General features: G+C 38.2%; 1 protein-coding gene and 1 long non-coding RNA gene across 9 annotated transcripts in view; both read right to left on the minus strand.

Moving 5' to 3' along the window:
* The window catches only part of RAPGEF4 (Rap guanine nucleotide exchange factor 4), a 152,538-nt gene that overhangs the window by 103,331 nt on the left and 32,988 nt on the right, over positions 1 to 16,219 (minus strand). The window contains exon 1 of one of the 8 annotated variants that reach the window (XM_062604813.1): positions 10,031 to 10,308. The exons of the other annotated variants lie outside the window; for them this stretch is intronic. The gene's annotated coding sequence lies outside the window, so the exon portion shown is untranslated. Of the gene's footprint in view, positions 1 to 10,030; positions 10,309 to 16,219 lie in introns of those variants that run through there. 8 annotated transcript variants of the gene reach the window in all.
* Positions 205 to 2,458, minus strand: LOC134156610 (uncharacterized). The gene is made up of 2 exons (XR_009961972.1): positions 2,295 to 2,458; positions 205 to 615 (listed from the first exon to the last, which is right to left on the minus strand). It is a non-coding gene; the product is annotated as an uncharacterized LOC134156610 (long non-coding RNA).

Genomic DNA, 16,219 nt, shown 5'->3' on the forward strand with positions numbered 1-16,219 from the left:
TGGATGGATCTAGGGATTTAGACATCTTCAGACTATATCTAGGAATAAAAGTAGTAATTAATTTATCTGAAATTATTTAGTTAACTAATTCCTCACCCTCCCCTGCAATTCCCCTTGAAACATTCACTGGGCAATTTGCCAACGAAAAACAAGACAATCCACAAGTTTGCTAGTCGTTCATTTACAAAAGACACAGGGCACCCATTTAATGCTGCAACCACATTTTAATCAAATATTAATCATCAGAGGACTTTGAAGGGAGGAGATAAGACCTCTTTGACAAGTCCAATCTTAAAATAACTTTTTTTGCTTTAACAGTTAACAGGTCAAACGAGAATGCAGCAGGCAAGTCATGGATTAAGTAGCACCTTCAACAAATAGGACTCAGCAACATGAAGCAAGAGTCAGAAAGCACAAGCTGAGGGGGATGGGACAGTAATCAGGACATGCATTAATTTTTAAAGTTTGCCATTGTCCAATTGTTTTGGGATAGCTGTGCATGACAGAGCAGGTCATCCACTGGAGCAGGCACCTTCAGACTAGGGCTGCAAAAGCTCAATGCCTCCTTGCAGCAGAAGTTCCATGAGGAAATGTGACTTGCTCTAATTTTGGAATCTGGAAAAAAGACAAACATCAGGAAGGAAGTTTAAAAATATTTGGGAAAAAGTCCTTTCAAAGAAAAAGGAAACTCAAACCAGATAAATGCAAATAGCAGTAAGTAAGCACCAAACTGCTGTGACATGTCTTTTTGGAAACAGCACACAAGGATTGCTCGTCCCTCTCTGGAACATTTTAGACAGGGAGGAGGAAGTCACTACTACCTTTGGATGGTTTAGCACAGTGAATTCCAGTTTACCCTATACCAGTACTGCAGACGTCCATTTGTGCCCAACACTCATTAAATTTTGCTGAAGTCTGCACAGAGCTCCATACACCCTCCCTTCAGACACTCCTATCTATACAACAACCTTTGAAAAACAAGTCTGGAATTCTCCAGACTCCACAACTGATCAAAGCTAACAGAAAGGGGATCTTCTAAGACAAAGATTCATAACAGAGGAAACTACCTTCAGGTTTCTGGAATAAAGACACAATCCCCTAATTTCACAAGAATACAGTGCCACCTAGTACAGGTGGGTTTCTGCAGGACTGTTTAAGCCAATAGGGAGTATTTCATAAAGCCTCACCCACTCCCTTGTGGAACATCAGCAGCATCACCTCAGTCAGCTCCTCTGATGCACCTGGTACATGCAGTCTCTAAGGGACTAGTTTGCCGAGTCAATCCATCATTTAACTTTTTCAGTTTTTAAATTCTTGGGCCAGAGAGAAATGAAATTAAGACTTTATTAGCTAAGTCCCCCATTGTAGGAGAGTAAATCTTCATTATGCACTAAAATGGTCTAATTTACATTACAGTGATTCTCACATGGGTGAATGGATGCATGTTTGCCTCACAATGACCCCATAGGGCAAAGGTTTCCTCCCTTTCTCACTTTGTTTTCCTCTCCTCTTCCTCTCCCCTACCCCCCTTTTTAATTTGAGCTAGTGGAAAGGGGGAGAATGGGCAGTAAGAAGGTTACCATCTCCTCGCTCCTTCATCTCTCCTTCTGCACAGCAGCAAGCCAGACTACAACAGTAAAGCCGGAGGAAAGAAAAGGAATGCCATAAAGCATTTGGAAAACACCCATTCTGAAAACACTGGTTTTCAGGGATAGATGCTGAAAGGTCAGAACCGAATGGAAAAGAATTCCAACTAGTCTTTCTAAAATGAAAGTACATTCATTCTAGGCTCTTTTCCCTCTGTGTGTATGAGATGGGAACAAGGACCAATGATATTTCACATATAAGGAGGGGAGAAAAAAAATCCATATACCAACCTTCTACTGTACTGCTGTAGCTAAACTTTAAGTAAAATTTCCCCTGTGAATATAGTCTATAAGTTTCAGACATTTTTAGTATGGGCATTTTAGGATATTCTGAATATCCTAAGCCTCCTCTAATATGCCAAAACATTCTGCTGTGATAAATTTTGAATTCATAAACTAAACAAGGCCCAGCTGAGTAAATAATGAGCACAGACAACACTGTAGGAAGTGGTTATTTACCCTAAACCAACCCTCAAACAACCTCATACCCACTTTCTTGGAATCAGCGTCATGCTGGAATTTCACATTTCAGCAATACAAGCTATGGCTCACTACAAATGCTAATTATAGAGAGCTCAGCTGCTGCTTCTTTTTTTAAAGCAGTCTAGTACCATTGTTTTCTTCCAGCCTACTGTTGTTAACTGTCACCTACGTTTTCAGCTGAGTAAAGTATCCCACACTTCCCGACCTGAGCTGCTACGCAGTATTGCTGCATGGTCTTTCGGATAATGTAGTAGTGAAGCCCATCTGCAGTCATATTCCTGCATTGCCAAAGTTCTGTGCAACCATGGTGCAGTCAGTCTGTTAATTTTCCCACTAAATCTCTGCATCTGTAAAACACTTTGGGATCCCTGACAAAGAAAGACTCTACATAAAGGTCAGATTAATGATTTTCCTCTTGAGCAAAATCATTTTAGGAAAATTTAAACAGACACACAAGTCTAGTATTCTGGAAATTCTCATAGCAGCTATTTGCTACCTAAACTCTGGTGCTTAGAGTCATGTGTGTTCACATGATCTCCTAAGCTGGGGGCTGTGTCTTGCTCTTGAACTTTTTCCTCCTGAACTTTAAGATCTGCCCAGCAACACTTTTATTGGGTACTGCTGAGTACAAGCGCATGCATGTAAAGGGAATGTGATGGCAGTTGCTTCTAAATGGTTTATAAGAGGCCCATCCTTTATTACTATTTCTTTGGGCATTGAAATAAATTCATTAAAATTTGTGGACTTTTAAAAAAAAAAAATAATCAATCAGAACCCTAAAATAAACACAACTTAGGCCACACTTTGCCTTATGTGCCAACCACAGAGTAAAGAAACCACATGCCCATTTTTCTTTTTCTCTAGATATGAAAAAAATGTATTCTAATTATCTTTACAAAGTACTGGTATGAATTTTGCTTTCCCAGGACTCACTATACGCAGCATACCTTGTACAGGCTGTAACATTTTCAAGATTTATTTAAAGGCTCAGACAGAATGGAATACGAATAACATCGTTGCAGGCTTCCTGTGAGTAGCAAACTAAGCATTAACTCTCTGGAAAGACATGAGGCTTACAAACTGAAACTCTGTCTAACACTATTGTGATGAGCATTTGGGAATATAAGCAATCATTATATGAATAACAGCCCATCAAATTCTATAGGTCAGTCAGCTTTCTATTTCTGTCCTATAACAGGAACTGTGGCATCAGCATAGGGCATTACAGGGGGATTAATGACTAGCTTGAATTAATGGCCCTGGGTTATGCCTAAGGCAATCAACTCCTCCCACCTACTCACTAATCCCAGGAGATACTCTGGTCTCTTTTGGAGCATTAACATCCAGCTTTTTTTATAAAATCCTTTCTCTGCAGGATTTTTGTGCTTAGATTATTCGGAGGACTTTACATACATATGTGAGTAAAAATACAGTGAATTAGGGAGAGCATATTGGGGTGAAAAGCAGTATTGGGGTGAAAAGCAGTATTGGGGTGAAAAGCAGTATTGGGGTGAAAAGCAGTACTGAGGTGAAAAGCAGTACTGGGGTGAAAAGCAGTACTGGGGTGAAAAGCAGTACTGGGGTGAAAAGCAGTACTGGGGTGAAAAGCCTTCAAAACTGTGTGCAATGGCAACAAATGCTTTCTGATAACAACACAAGCAGGCTTGTATTTTTGATCACATGCTCTCTGTATATTTGAAGAGAAATAACAGCTTTCTGTTTGTTAGTCCAGTGCTCCAGCTCCTTCAGAATGTCTGTGCTTCACCCCTGTTCAGCTTCCTTGTTTTGCAACACCCCACACTACTACCACTACTGTCACCACTGCTGCATAATGACACAGAATCTTTCAGAGAGGTGTTAAGTAATTTCAAAATTGGCTACAATGCATGTACAACAAAGATAATAAACATTTTAATCATCACTGTCATGAAGTTATTAGCACACTACAGACATTTATTTTTTTACAGGTGATACATAGATGTGATACATCGTATGTTACTTTAATCCCTGCCACAGTCTCTCTTCAGTTATGCTTTTTTATTGCTCACCTAAAAAACTCCCTTTGCAAGCATCCACTGACTGCCTGTTGGCTTAGACAGCGAATACATTATAGACTTTCAGCAGTTACACTTGCATGTTCTTCTCAGGTGAGTTCATCAAAACTACAGAAGACCCTCCAAATCTGGACCCTGGATATTCTCTTCCCCAGAAGAGCACTGCTCTGAAGAATAATCCATTTGACTGAGATGTAATCTGGAATGTTGCCATTCACAACAGCAGTAATTCTTAACATGACTAGCAACAAATGAAACTAAGCAAGGTCTCTCTGACTGCCGAGACAATGTAGTAACTCTCATCAGGCTTAGCTCCACACTTACATTTCATATACTCTCTACTAACATATAGCCCACCCATACAGTAATAAACTCAGTCATCAGAAACACTGTTACCACCTGGTATAAAAAAATAGGCTGTCTCGTGTGTTTAAGCTTTCAGCTTGCTTGCTTGGTTATCAACCACTCTTGGTCAAATTCTCCATCAAATGCATACAATGGCTTTCCTACTGAAGCCTACATGTCCGTGCATACATACCTAGATCAGAGAGGACAAACTTTTGATCCCTGTAGTCAAACATTGGAAATTTTCAGTATTACATTTAATTTTTTTAAGCTTGTGAAAAATCGAACCAGTGCTTGCATGTTCCTTCAAAGACACAGATCCAGTACTGGAACATGGTATTGGCTGTAACAGTTAATTGTATACGTAACAGTGCAGCAGAAGTAGTAACAGACATAAGCCAAACATGGCTTATTGCCAGCCTGTTGTTTCAGAATTGTCCACAGATTACTTTAATATTAAAGGCATAGATCTGTACTGAAGTACTTCCCCACTATAAAATGGAGCAGGCAATTTTAGCACTGCTTATCGTGGCTTAGGGAAATCATGCATTGGTGTGCAATTACCAGTTTTCCATAGCCCTTCACTGTCTGCAGGTATTTTGTTGTAGTGATGGTGATGTTACTGGGATGGTTAACTTCCTTCCCCTCAAAAACAGATAAAAGTTGAAATGACAGGTTCTGGCAAGAATTTCTGGCAGAGGAAGCAAAGTAGGAAATGCAGCTCCTGATATAAAACAGCCTACTCTGTCTCATCTGAGAGAAGGCTTGCTGCTGGGGTATTTCTCAAATCTCTTTGCTGGATGAAAATTTGCCACGGTTTAAAACATCTGAAGCCTTCCTGTTGTAAGAATTATGTGCTTTACAGATTATGACAAATCCTGACTCTAAAATATGAAAGTGTCAGTGTTTCAAACAGTTCCTTTCCTTCAGTGAGGTTACATTTACAGTACAATAAGTGGACTTGGATTACAGGGTCCTTTTTCAGACAGACAGAAAATATATATGTATATTGTATAAGCAGTGTTCAAGCACCAAATAAAAAATGATGACAGACACCTCCCTGAAGGACTTAGTCCCCTCAACAATTTTCCTTGCATTATTCCTCACACCTTTCTTTCTGCCTCCTTTCTTCCTCCCATCACTCATCATCCACCCAAGGAAAATAATGCCAGGTTATCCAATGATCTTATCACAGGAAGTTGTTACGGTAAGTAGGTAAGTTGAGAATTGGGTTTGTATGGACTTGTGAAAGTGAAATTTGGGTCTTCACTCCTGCTGGGAAGTTCAGCTGGAGCCACTGAGGAAATAAAAAACAGAGGCAGGAACACGGAGTTTTAAAAAGAGCATTAAAAAGGCAGCCTAGTGCTGTGACTGGAAACAAGGAACAAACCATCCATACTGCTCCCCCAGCTCAAACTGGAAAGCTAACTGCGACTTGGTCCAAGTGCAATATGAGAAGGCACACTACACTTGTCCCACAGCCTTGATCTCTGTCACCGATGCTAAAGGTGAATTCTACATTTTATTGTGCACTCTACCTTTCAGTGATTGCTCTCTCCATCTTTCAGTTGTTTAGATTTTCAGTACATAAAAATCCTGGCATTGCCATTATGGGCTCTGAGCCATCTGAGCAATCTTCTTAAAATACACTAACATATCATCCATATGGTTATCCAATATGTAACTATTTACTTTCCAGGATAATAACAGGGAGGTAACGAAAACTGTTAAAAGCTTCACAAAACTTCATGAGGCATTGTCACCCTAACTAGGAGTCTATGATTTTCACTGAAAAGAGTTACAGACATCAGTTTGCATGATTCCCTTTTGGAACATATTTTCATTGTAAGTCTCCCTTAAACAAGACTGAAAGATCAGACAAGTGGTTGTCCTTAGGAACTACCCGTTTGAGATCATTGTTGTTTGTGCCCCAGCAGAGTCTGATACCCTGCAGTTCACTATGTTCTGGAAGAAACCCACTTCAGAAACAGCATTTAGAAAAGCTGGGAAGGCTATCTGAAAGCCAGAAGGAGAGATACCAAGGAAATCCATTTCCAGGTATGATCTTCCATAATAGCTTATAGATGTTAAATGGTTCCAAGTTGTTAAATCTGGTTCCAATATTTGGTTAGAGGACCCAATTGAGGTACAAAATAGTTTGTTCTTCTTGTAAGCTGTAATTGGTAGTATTTCTTTTATAGTCAACTTGCATGTAAAATTCTCTTGCCCTTTCCATGCTATGAAAGTACATGAGTTGACATGTGGGTTGCTTTATAAACTGCAGCTTGCGAGTTAACATTTTATGCCTGAAGGTGGTTGTGCTATGGAGTATTGGATTAGTGATTATTGAACTTGTAGAAGAAATCTCTTACATAAGTTCATCTTTCCAAGAAAGCTCTTAGGCCTGCATGCATAAAGCAACATAAGAGCTTTTCTTGCATACTTCAAAGAGCTCTTGGGCCTCTTGGGATAGTTGTGAAATGGTGTCTCCTTTTATCAGAATCAACTAGCACCCAGAAAGAACAAGAAGTAGGAAGAAGGAAAGCCATGTCACTCCTTGTCCTGGCCAGCAGAACCTGTAGGCTTCAGGATGGGAACACAACATACTCGTTGCAGCAATACAGCAGTACCATAGAACTTGAAGGGCCTTTCCTCTGTGAAATGGTGTTTCCTTTTGTGATCAACACAGAGATAGCAGAGGCCAGACCTCCAACTTCAAGTGGAAGTTGTGCTGTTTTATAGACAGAGAACTAGAAAACATGATATTTAATCAAAACAGTTTGAATCCCTATGAGTATATCCTGGCAATTTTCTCAGAACAGCCTTTTTGCACCTGTGAGATACTATCACGGGGATTATGCTGCTTTAAGGTTTCAGGCCATGCCTTGGTAACCTTGATTAATAGGAGCCATTAAACTCAATGGGAGCAAGAATATTTTGTATGTCGCTTGCCTGAATATTGTAGCTATAAGCAAATTCAATATACTGCAATTGGCATTAGTGAGCCTCCTGCAGCTCTGAAAGTGCAGGGATTAGTGTCCATTAGCAAGTTTTTCTCCAGAGTACAAGAAGGTATACTTAGCATAAATTTATTGACTAAAACTGAAGGTGGAAGTGAGGACCAGGTTGGAGTCTAGTTAAAGAGCCTACAGGTAAACAGTGAAGCATTCAGCATAATAAACAGTTAAATCAGAATTTCACTCTAGGGGATGTGCCTTGTTTTGACTAGTGGAAACTGCATCTGAGATCAAATTCAGCCTACAAAAGACACTCAATAGACTTTTGTCTCTTCAACCAGAAAGGAAACTTAAAAGATGCAGTAACCTAAGTCCAGTTCTGTCATATGTAATGCAATTCATTTAGCATATAATTTAAGTGTGACTGCATTATGAAACTCCACAGAAACACAGAAGCAAATGTTTGAGATCACAATATGAACACAATTTCAGACTATCTTAGCAGACATTCCACTTCTAACTGTTCAAAATAACTTTGGTAGGAATCTTTATAAATTGTGTCCAGTTACAAGAACGGGAAAACTACTTATTACTCATCTTCGTAAATCAGCATAATCTCCTGCTGCTCCGATGAACGAAGGTCACAGGGGGAAAAGAAAAAAAAAAGGATGCCTTTATTTTACCAGCAGAAGCCCAGCTCCACTAAGAGGAGACAGATTGATTATATTACTGAGTCACATGTGAAAGGAAACTATTATACAGGACAAAAATACAGGAATCTTTGCCATGAAGTTTACAATACCACATGGGTATATAGGAACAGAAGTAACAAGGTCAAAGAAACCACCAATCCTCTTTGCTTCCTATTACCATACAGCTTTTCACTATTTTTGTGTTTATTATTTTCTAAGTCAGAATGTTAAAGCTTTGGGTTCCCAATGGGTCCTCAGCTTCACGGGACAAGAACAACCAGGAGCCTGTGTGATCATGTATATGCATATTTTGTACAAAACAAATTTTCCACTTGATCCATGTTTCATCTGCCTTGGCAGGTTGGTTATTTATTTTGTTGGGAAGAATAAGCATGCTTTTTGCCATAAAGCCTTACCTTCCCCTTTCTTCATGCCCATCTATCATTCTTGTAGTAAAGCTGCAACTATGAATAAATAAATCTTAACTTTTGTTTTTGCCAAGACCTACACAAAATATCTGTACCTCAAGAACTGAAACTGGCCCACATTATCAGTATTTTAGCTCTGTGAAGGGGACAATAGCCATATAACTATCCCTACATTTTTCAGTTGCCACAGATAAAAATATTTGTAAGCTAAACACACACAGACTATTTCTGTTTCTAAGCCTCCCATTATTATATTTGGCCACAGCTACAACACTATAAAATTAATGGATGTTCTGTATCTTTATACTTTATCAAGTTCCTACCACTGAAGCATCCTTCACTCCTTTTTCATATTTCATAAATTTCTGTGCTTGAAGCCCCCTATCTTTCCTTAGAAATAAGTAAACAAATAAAGTGTTACTGGGGGGTTAAATGTTTGTTTTTAGAAGTGCTTCCAAATTTCCCTCTTTCAGACTGCACAGCAAGACCTGTCTTGGGTTTCCCTGCCTCCTTCCCTAAAGCCACGAGAGAAAGCCTGAGATTCCACATCAAGAGATTTCACTGTACATTTCTCTCTTTGAACAAAGCATCACTAACATCTGAACAGTAAAATTCAACCTTTTTATTTTCCCATGCATTATTTAAACATGCTGCTCTGAATTCTACAATTAGGGTATTCCTGGGTAGCTACAATCAACAACATCTTTACAGTCTGATACAGCAGGAAATGTGGCTATCCAGGATAGTTTCACACATTAGTTTGTTGCATAGTAGCCTCAATTTAAATATGATAATCTAATTTGGTAAAAAATGAACTGAAATCAAATTTATTGCAAAAACTTTTAAAATTTAATTTTCAGACTAGCAATCAATGCTTATTCAGTTTCCATCTTATCCCTGCCCTCCCTTTTTGCAGATGCTTAAGTGACACTAAACAATTGCACAAATTTTAAGAACTGTAGGAAAATTACCATCTGCACTTAATTCAGGGGTAGAAAGTGCAGAGAAATCATTCTTAAGGAGCATTTTTGTTAACAGAAAGAATTTAAAAAATGCAGAAATTCTCATGGTAGAAGTAATAAATATATATATATATATGTAGCATTGTCTTTCAAATCATTTTGAAATATAAGATGACAGAAGAGAGATCTCACGATCATCTCTCCCAAAATCTTACTCAATTTCTGAGGTATGATTGTTAGGTTTAAAAATTAAAACATCTTCAAAGAAAGAGCGATGTTGAGACACACAGCAATAAAGCACATTATCATTCACAGACATAAACAGTATCAAACTATTATCTGCTTAGTATTATACTTAGGTCCATTATATTTCCTCTAAATCTATGCAAAATATAAACATAACCCTGTAAACAACCACAACTACAACAGAAGGCAACAAAAAATAAAGAAATCTTAAACTTACATTGATGTGTTATTATAGGTCCTGCACAGCAAGTAGCCCTAAGGGTACATTTTAGGTTTTTTATCCATGCTCCGTTCTTGTTGCTGATGTGACCACTTAGGCACATGGTCAAGTTGCAATCAGCTTCTCTCTTAGTGATGTATGAGAGCTGTGCTGTTTTATCTTGTCCTTCTGCAGCAGATTAGCACTAATGTTTCTGCTTCTGCATCCTACCTTTCTTTAGCAGTAGACTCTGCATTATCATTGGCAATCCGAATTAAAGAGCCAGTCAATGTAGCACAATTTTTTTTTCTTTCCTAAACCAAAGCACATAGTCTCACACAAATACCATGTTTTTACCCACTGAGCCTCTTTTTTAACATATTTGGTAAGAACAGTAGTTGGAGATACAGTCAAATAGTTCCAATAAGCCTGCTACAGTCTTTTTTGTGATTTGTTCTGTTAAATAAATATTATCCTATGCAGATGTCCCTAGGGAAGAGATGGCTGTAATACACCTACATTTCAGCCAAAACCATGCAATATTCACTTTGTAACATAAAGGTATTATATGCACACAGTGAAATTTGAGTTAATCCCAAAGAAGAGGACAATGTGAAATTAATTAATGCAAACAGGGTTTATGAAAAAAGCAAGTTAAGCACCTTGCATGTTAAAGGGACATAACATGAACTCCATTTGGTTAAAAATTATTTCAGTCTTTTTTACAGTCCAACTGTTCATTACATATTCTCTCTTTTCTCCTTAGGATTGACATATTTTACACTATGGGATTGTCAAATTCAGCTACTGAAAGTATTACAAAGAACCTGACTGAATCTTGTTGTTACTATTTTGACTTTCCAGTAAACAAGTAGTATTTTAGCAGTAAAATGTAATTGTTAATTCATGATCTTTTCAATTCAAGACACCATGAGACACATCTGTTTAAAATTTCATTAGGAGTTTGAAAAATATTTAGGAAAAAATGGATGCCTTAGACCATCTAGTCTTGAAAATGTGAACATTCTGACAAGATTGCTCACTGTCAAAATGACTCACATCACTGCTGTTCCTAGCTGCTACTCTTTCTGATCACAAAAAATAAGTATTCCTGGGTTTAAGAAACAAGCGCCATACCTGAATATTAAACAAGAAATATGTTCTCTCAAACATTAGTATATTTGAATATCAGAATTTCAGCTACTCATAAAGACCTATTCTCTATTTCCAGCATTCATTTTAGGAAAACATTAGGGTAGGACAACCCATGCGTCTCAAACATGAAACCAGGAATGAAAGAAAGAAATAGGATTAAGTCATTAATAAACCCTAAACCAAATAATGGGCTATTTTTGCTCCAATATGAAAATCTGCTGTGGCAAAATACGGCAACATCCATTTTAAAGTGTCTTCTGGATTTTACACATACTCGTATTTACACCTGCCACAGGAGAACAGCAACCTAGGGAACAGAATGTAACAAAGACCTAAGCATGCTCGTTAACATAGAATTGTCTATTCTATGGCAGCTTTAGATCTAAGTGTGGGACCGCACATGATTTCTTCAAGCTCCCCCAGCTTTCCTCCTGTTCTTGTGTGTTGTTGATAAGGAATGAAAAGGGTCACTGCAGAAGGGCATCCAGAAGCAACAGTGAGAATCTCCTGAGGAAAAGTACCTGAAAAAAGTTTCAAAGCATCCCCAGTACTGCGCTGATGGAAGCTGGCTCAATGGAAACACCGAGGAGCTAATGAATTTCAGCCTCATGCCCTCTCAACCTTCAGGCAGCTCCTTACAAATGCTGAATAAGCAAGCATCTTACGATTCTGAATTTAAGAAGTCCCTCTAGATGACAGGGGCCTACCACTACACATTCAAAGAACTGAAGGTCTCTCAAGAAAGATGGAGGCAAGGTGCTGCACTTCTGTCTGGCTTTGAATCCTTCTCAGGACTGCACTCACCCAAAGAGCAGTAATTCTACCTTCTCTGGGTAATGAGATTCAAATTCCCAACTCTTACACCTCAGCACAGTGTCCTAAAGAAATACCTCTGCTACAGTAGCAGTGCTCCAGCTACTAGGCTAGGAGTGCTCCTCTCCTCTCCTTCTGTAGAGAAACATGCCACAATACCAAAACCAAATTCACGGTTCAGTACATCAGAGAGGGGACAGAATGATGCTGACTTTCCCAACAGGTTTCCACCAAGAGCTTGTGTTACAACAGCATCACAACAAACTTGAATTTCTCACTTATCTCAAAATGGCCTTATATGTCTGCTTGCATTTTAGTGTCAGTGTTGTGAAATGTCCTTTTCCACCTCCCACAGTAGATCAGACTACAGGTTGAAGATGAAATGAAGGATGACAGTTATAAACTCTTACTGCATGGCAACATAACATTATAAGTGGCTTATTGCTTGTTTTCCCTTAAAAGAATTTTTGGCATGCTGAATACATCATTAAATGCATATTTAATAACCAAGAGAGATAAACTTAGCTTTAAAGCCTTCAAACCCAACCAGATGAAGCAGCTACCTCAACTGAGAATGGTGCATCTGCTCAACAGACAGGTATGGCCTCACCAGAAGATGTTAAGCTTCAGAAAGCTCATGTTTAAACACTATTGTAAGACATATTTTAGACAAAACTTACAAAAAACATCAGAGAGTTCAAACTGGGGTGAAGAGAGGAGGGAAAAAATAGTTCTGGCAAATGTAGACAGCTACCCTAGCCAAAGAGGTAATGTTACATACAGTGAATGTGGGACGGGTTACTTATGCAGAGATGAATGCCGTGAGTTGTTCATAAGATAACCTTCTCCACCTGCAAGTCTGGAATACATAGTAGGGATGTTTTATGCTTTTCACTTTTTTTTTTCTTTTTTTTGAAATCAAAAACAAGACTTGCTTTCAAGGCCAGGTTGGACAGAGCCTTGGGCAGCATGGCTTCGTGTGACGTGCCCCTGCCCATGGCAGGGGGGTTGGAACTAGATGACCTTAAGGTCCTTTCAACCCAAACCATTCTATGATTCTATGATTTGATTATAAGAACTCATGGCACCTGGTGCATTTTTTCCCCTTTCCTGTGCAGAAAAGCTTTTATAGATTTCTGAGTTCTAGCACCATCCTCTAATCTCAATCAGTAAGACTTGTATAAGGCAATTTTCTCAAAGAAGTGTGCTGCAAAAGGTAAAGGCAATCAAGCACTAGTAAAAACCCAAGAGTCCAAATTGGACCTGAACCTAGTACTAAAATATTATTGAAAAATGAGCCATGGTTGTTTAACATTATGGCATTTTTGAAATCAGAGACACTGCGAGAACATGAGTAATTGTCAGGAGGCCAACAAGCTTCAGGGTTGTTGAGCGGGCACAGAAGCAAGAGTTACTTGTTACAGCCATGTCAAAGGGATGAGCACAACATTAATAATCATTAATTAATTCTCATTATACTTTAACTTACACTCAAATATTACAGAAATCCTGCATAGAAGGAGACTGGAAATAATTTCTACTGGTCACTGAAATCACCTGTGCATACTTTGCATGTTACAGCTTCTGCAAAATATACTGTGCAATTATAATATTTCTGCTTCGTCTTCCTGACCTTGATTAACTATTAAGGAGTTCGCTGGTCAGTTTTCGACTGGACATCAAAATGTGTCATCAGGCAAAAAGCTGAAGTTGGAGGTGAGTTTGAGGTTACTCCTTCCTCTTCATGCTTTCTTGCAAGATGGGCACAAAGGGATACTCCACAAACACCACAACATTCATGGACTTTATCATATTACAGAGTAACCAAGAGTATTCACTGAGACACAATTTATTTAATGATGTACTTATTGGTAGAGGGGCAAATGTAGCAGAACAATAATCCTGGTTAAGAGGTCATTGTGAGGCAGTGCCAATAAAAATCTTAATTTGCTCTAATTTAAATGTTAGCAGATGTGGCAGAGGATAATGGAATGTTGCACCAGTTTATGCTGCAGTGAATTTTGTCCTGGGACAGCTAGGAATAATTCAGGAGAGGTGAGCACGAGAGAAAAAGAACTGGAATTATGCATTCTTGTCAATACCTTATTTTCTAATGCACTTTTCCTTGTTTCATTTGAGGGTGAATTTTCACAATCGATTCTGTAAACCTTTACAAAACCAGAACTGCAGTAATTTTCCATTATTTTCCATCCAGTACACACAGATGCAATAATTTACACCACCACTAACTACTTTAGTTAAGACCAGGCTGTATCTAGCACCATGCACTAAGGTAACTTACAATTATCATAAAACCAAAAGTACTTGGAAATTGCTTTCCATGACTGAAGCACTGCACATTGCTGCAGTTAGAGAGCCCTGACTCATAGTTAACAGAGACAACTCTGTAAAGCAGCAAAACTGGTTTAACCAAAGTTGGAGGCTTTACTTACAGGTTGTTGTTGGTTTAGTTTTTTTTTTAATTGCTAAAGAATGCAGTATCTGTCAATCAATCAGTAAAATATTTGGTAGCCATAGCTCATCTTAAAAAAGCTGAAAATGTTGGTAGAAGCACTGTCATGCAAATTAACAGTTGGCTAAATGACTGCAAACAAAAGATAATAAGACATGGCAACACATAAAAAGGAGGTGTCTAAAGAAGTACTGAAGAGCTGGGTTCTGATTTTTTTTTTTAAATTCATAATTTCAAAGGGAGAATAAACAACTTGCTAACATATCATGAAAACGCTAGAGAACGAGAAGATAAAAACACACGACAAAAAATAATTATAATACATAAGTCTCTAGGGAATTAACAATGTTCAGGAAAAGTTTCATTTGGAAAAATTCAATGGAGACATCATTTATTAGAGCTACTCAGTGAGCAAAGTCTAGGAAGCAAAAGTCCTGAACACAGTTGGACTACACAGCACATCTCCCACTGTCATAGTTCTGACTACGTACAGATATATCTGTAAGTTTAACTTCACGGACAGTCTTTCTTAATACAAAAGCAAAAAGCTGTTATCTCAGCAGTTATCAAATTCTGACATGTAAAATTGATAGTAAACATCAGATTAGGCATGTTCTAGCTATGCATGAAAGACAAAGTTATATAATTTTGTGTTCCAAAGAGCTGATACAAAGAAGCATAGTGAAGGATATAAATACTGAGGACACAGAGAAATCAATGAGAAGCATAAAAGAAGTACAGACAAGAACCAAAGAATGAATTCTGAAAACAAATTTTAGAGAGGATATCAGAATAAATCTGTGCAGGTGACACACTTGGCAGTGGAATGTTTCTCCAAAAGTAGCACATCATTTCAGTTCCAGAAAAAGGGACAGAACCAGTCCTGCTCTCAAAGACTGATGAAGAGGAAGCATGACAGTTTTTTATTTATGCAGTAGGCTACGGTATTACACTCAATTTTCACAATACATATACAGTTCATCAAGGGCTCTTCTACAAGCTTCTCTGAAACAGCAGCAGGTATAGGTCACAGCAAGATACGGACAACATAGTATGTGGAGCCTTTTGCCACAGGCATGGCAAACTCTACTGTCCATTACTGCAATTAAATTGGTTGGACAGGTTTGGCATAAGAATATTGTGCCTTTCTATATACTGTTAACAAGAGTAAACAAAACTCAATGGAACTCCACCATCTTTTTTTAAGATTCCAAATACTTAATCCAGGCTGCTACTCTCTCACCACGCAGAGTCTCTAACACAGTAAGGGCATCTTCCCCCCACTTCTCATATGCAGCAAGTTATGATTAATGCCCAGTGTAAACAGATGAGCACTGCTGCAGCAGTAAAATGCCAAGATAAAGGTCCCTACAGAAGGCAACATATTTATGACCAGTAATACAGCACATGCCCGGCTTATGAAGAGATTTTATTTTCTATAGTATCAAAACTTCTTTATTTCCACCATGCTAAGCAATCTGATTTTCTGGGCAGTCACATGGGCATCTCTTATAGCAAATTCAATTCACACAAAGCAAGCCATTCAAAAATGTTCTTTTAAACAAAACACAGCTAATATAAAGATAGCATTCATTATTACTTTAAGAGCTTTCAAAATGAGAGTTGCTTTTTCCTTCTGTATAAATCTCTTTAGCATATTAAATTAATAACTTTCATTTGTACATGTAGCAACAGCATTATCAGATAATGAAGATATGCACATGTAGACTGAAATAAAGAGAAAGTTTTAGCAGTAAAGGTATACT

Source organism: Pezoporus occidentalis, unplaced genomic scaffold (assembly GCF_034315485.1).
Source record: "Pezoporus occidentalis ecotype Australia unplaced genomic scaffold, CSIRO_AGI_Poc_V1 ctg88, whole genome shotgun sequence".
Lineage (NCBI taxonomy): Eukaryota > Metazoa > Chordata > Aves > Psittaciformes > Psittacidae > Pezoporus > Pezoporus occidentalis.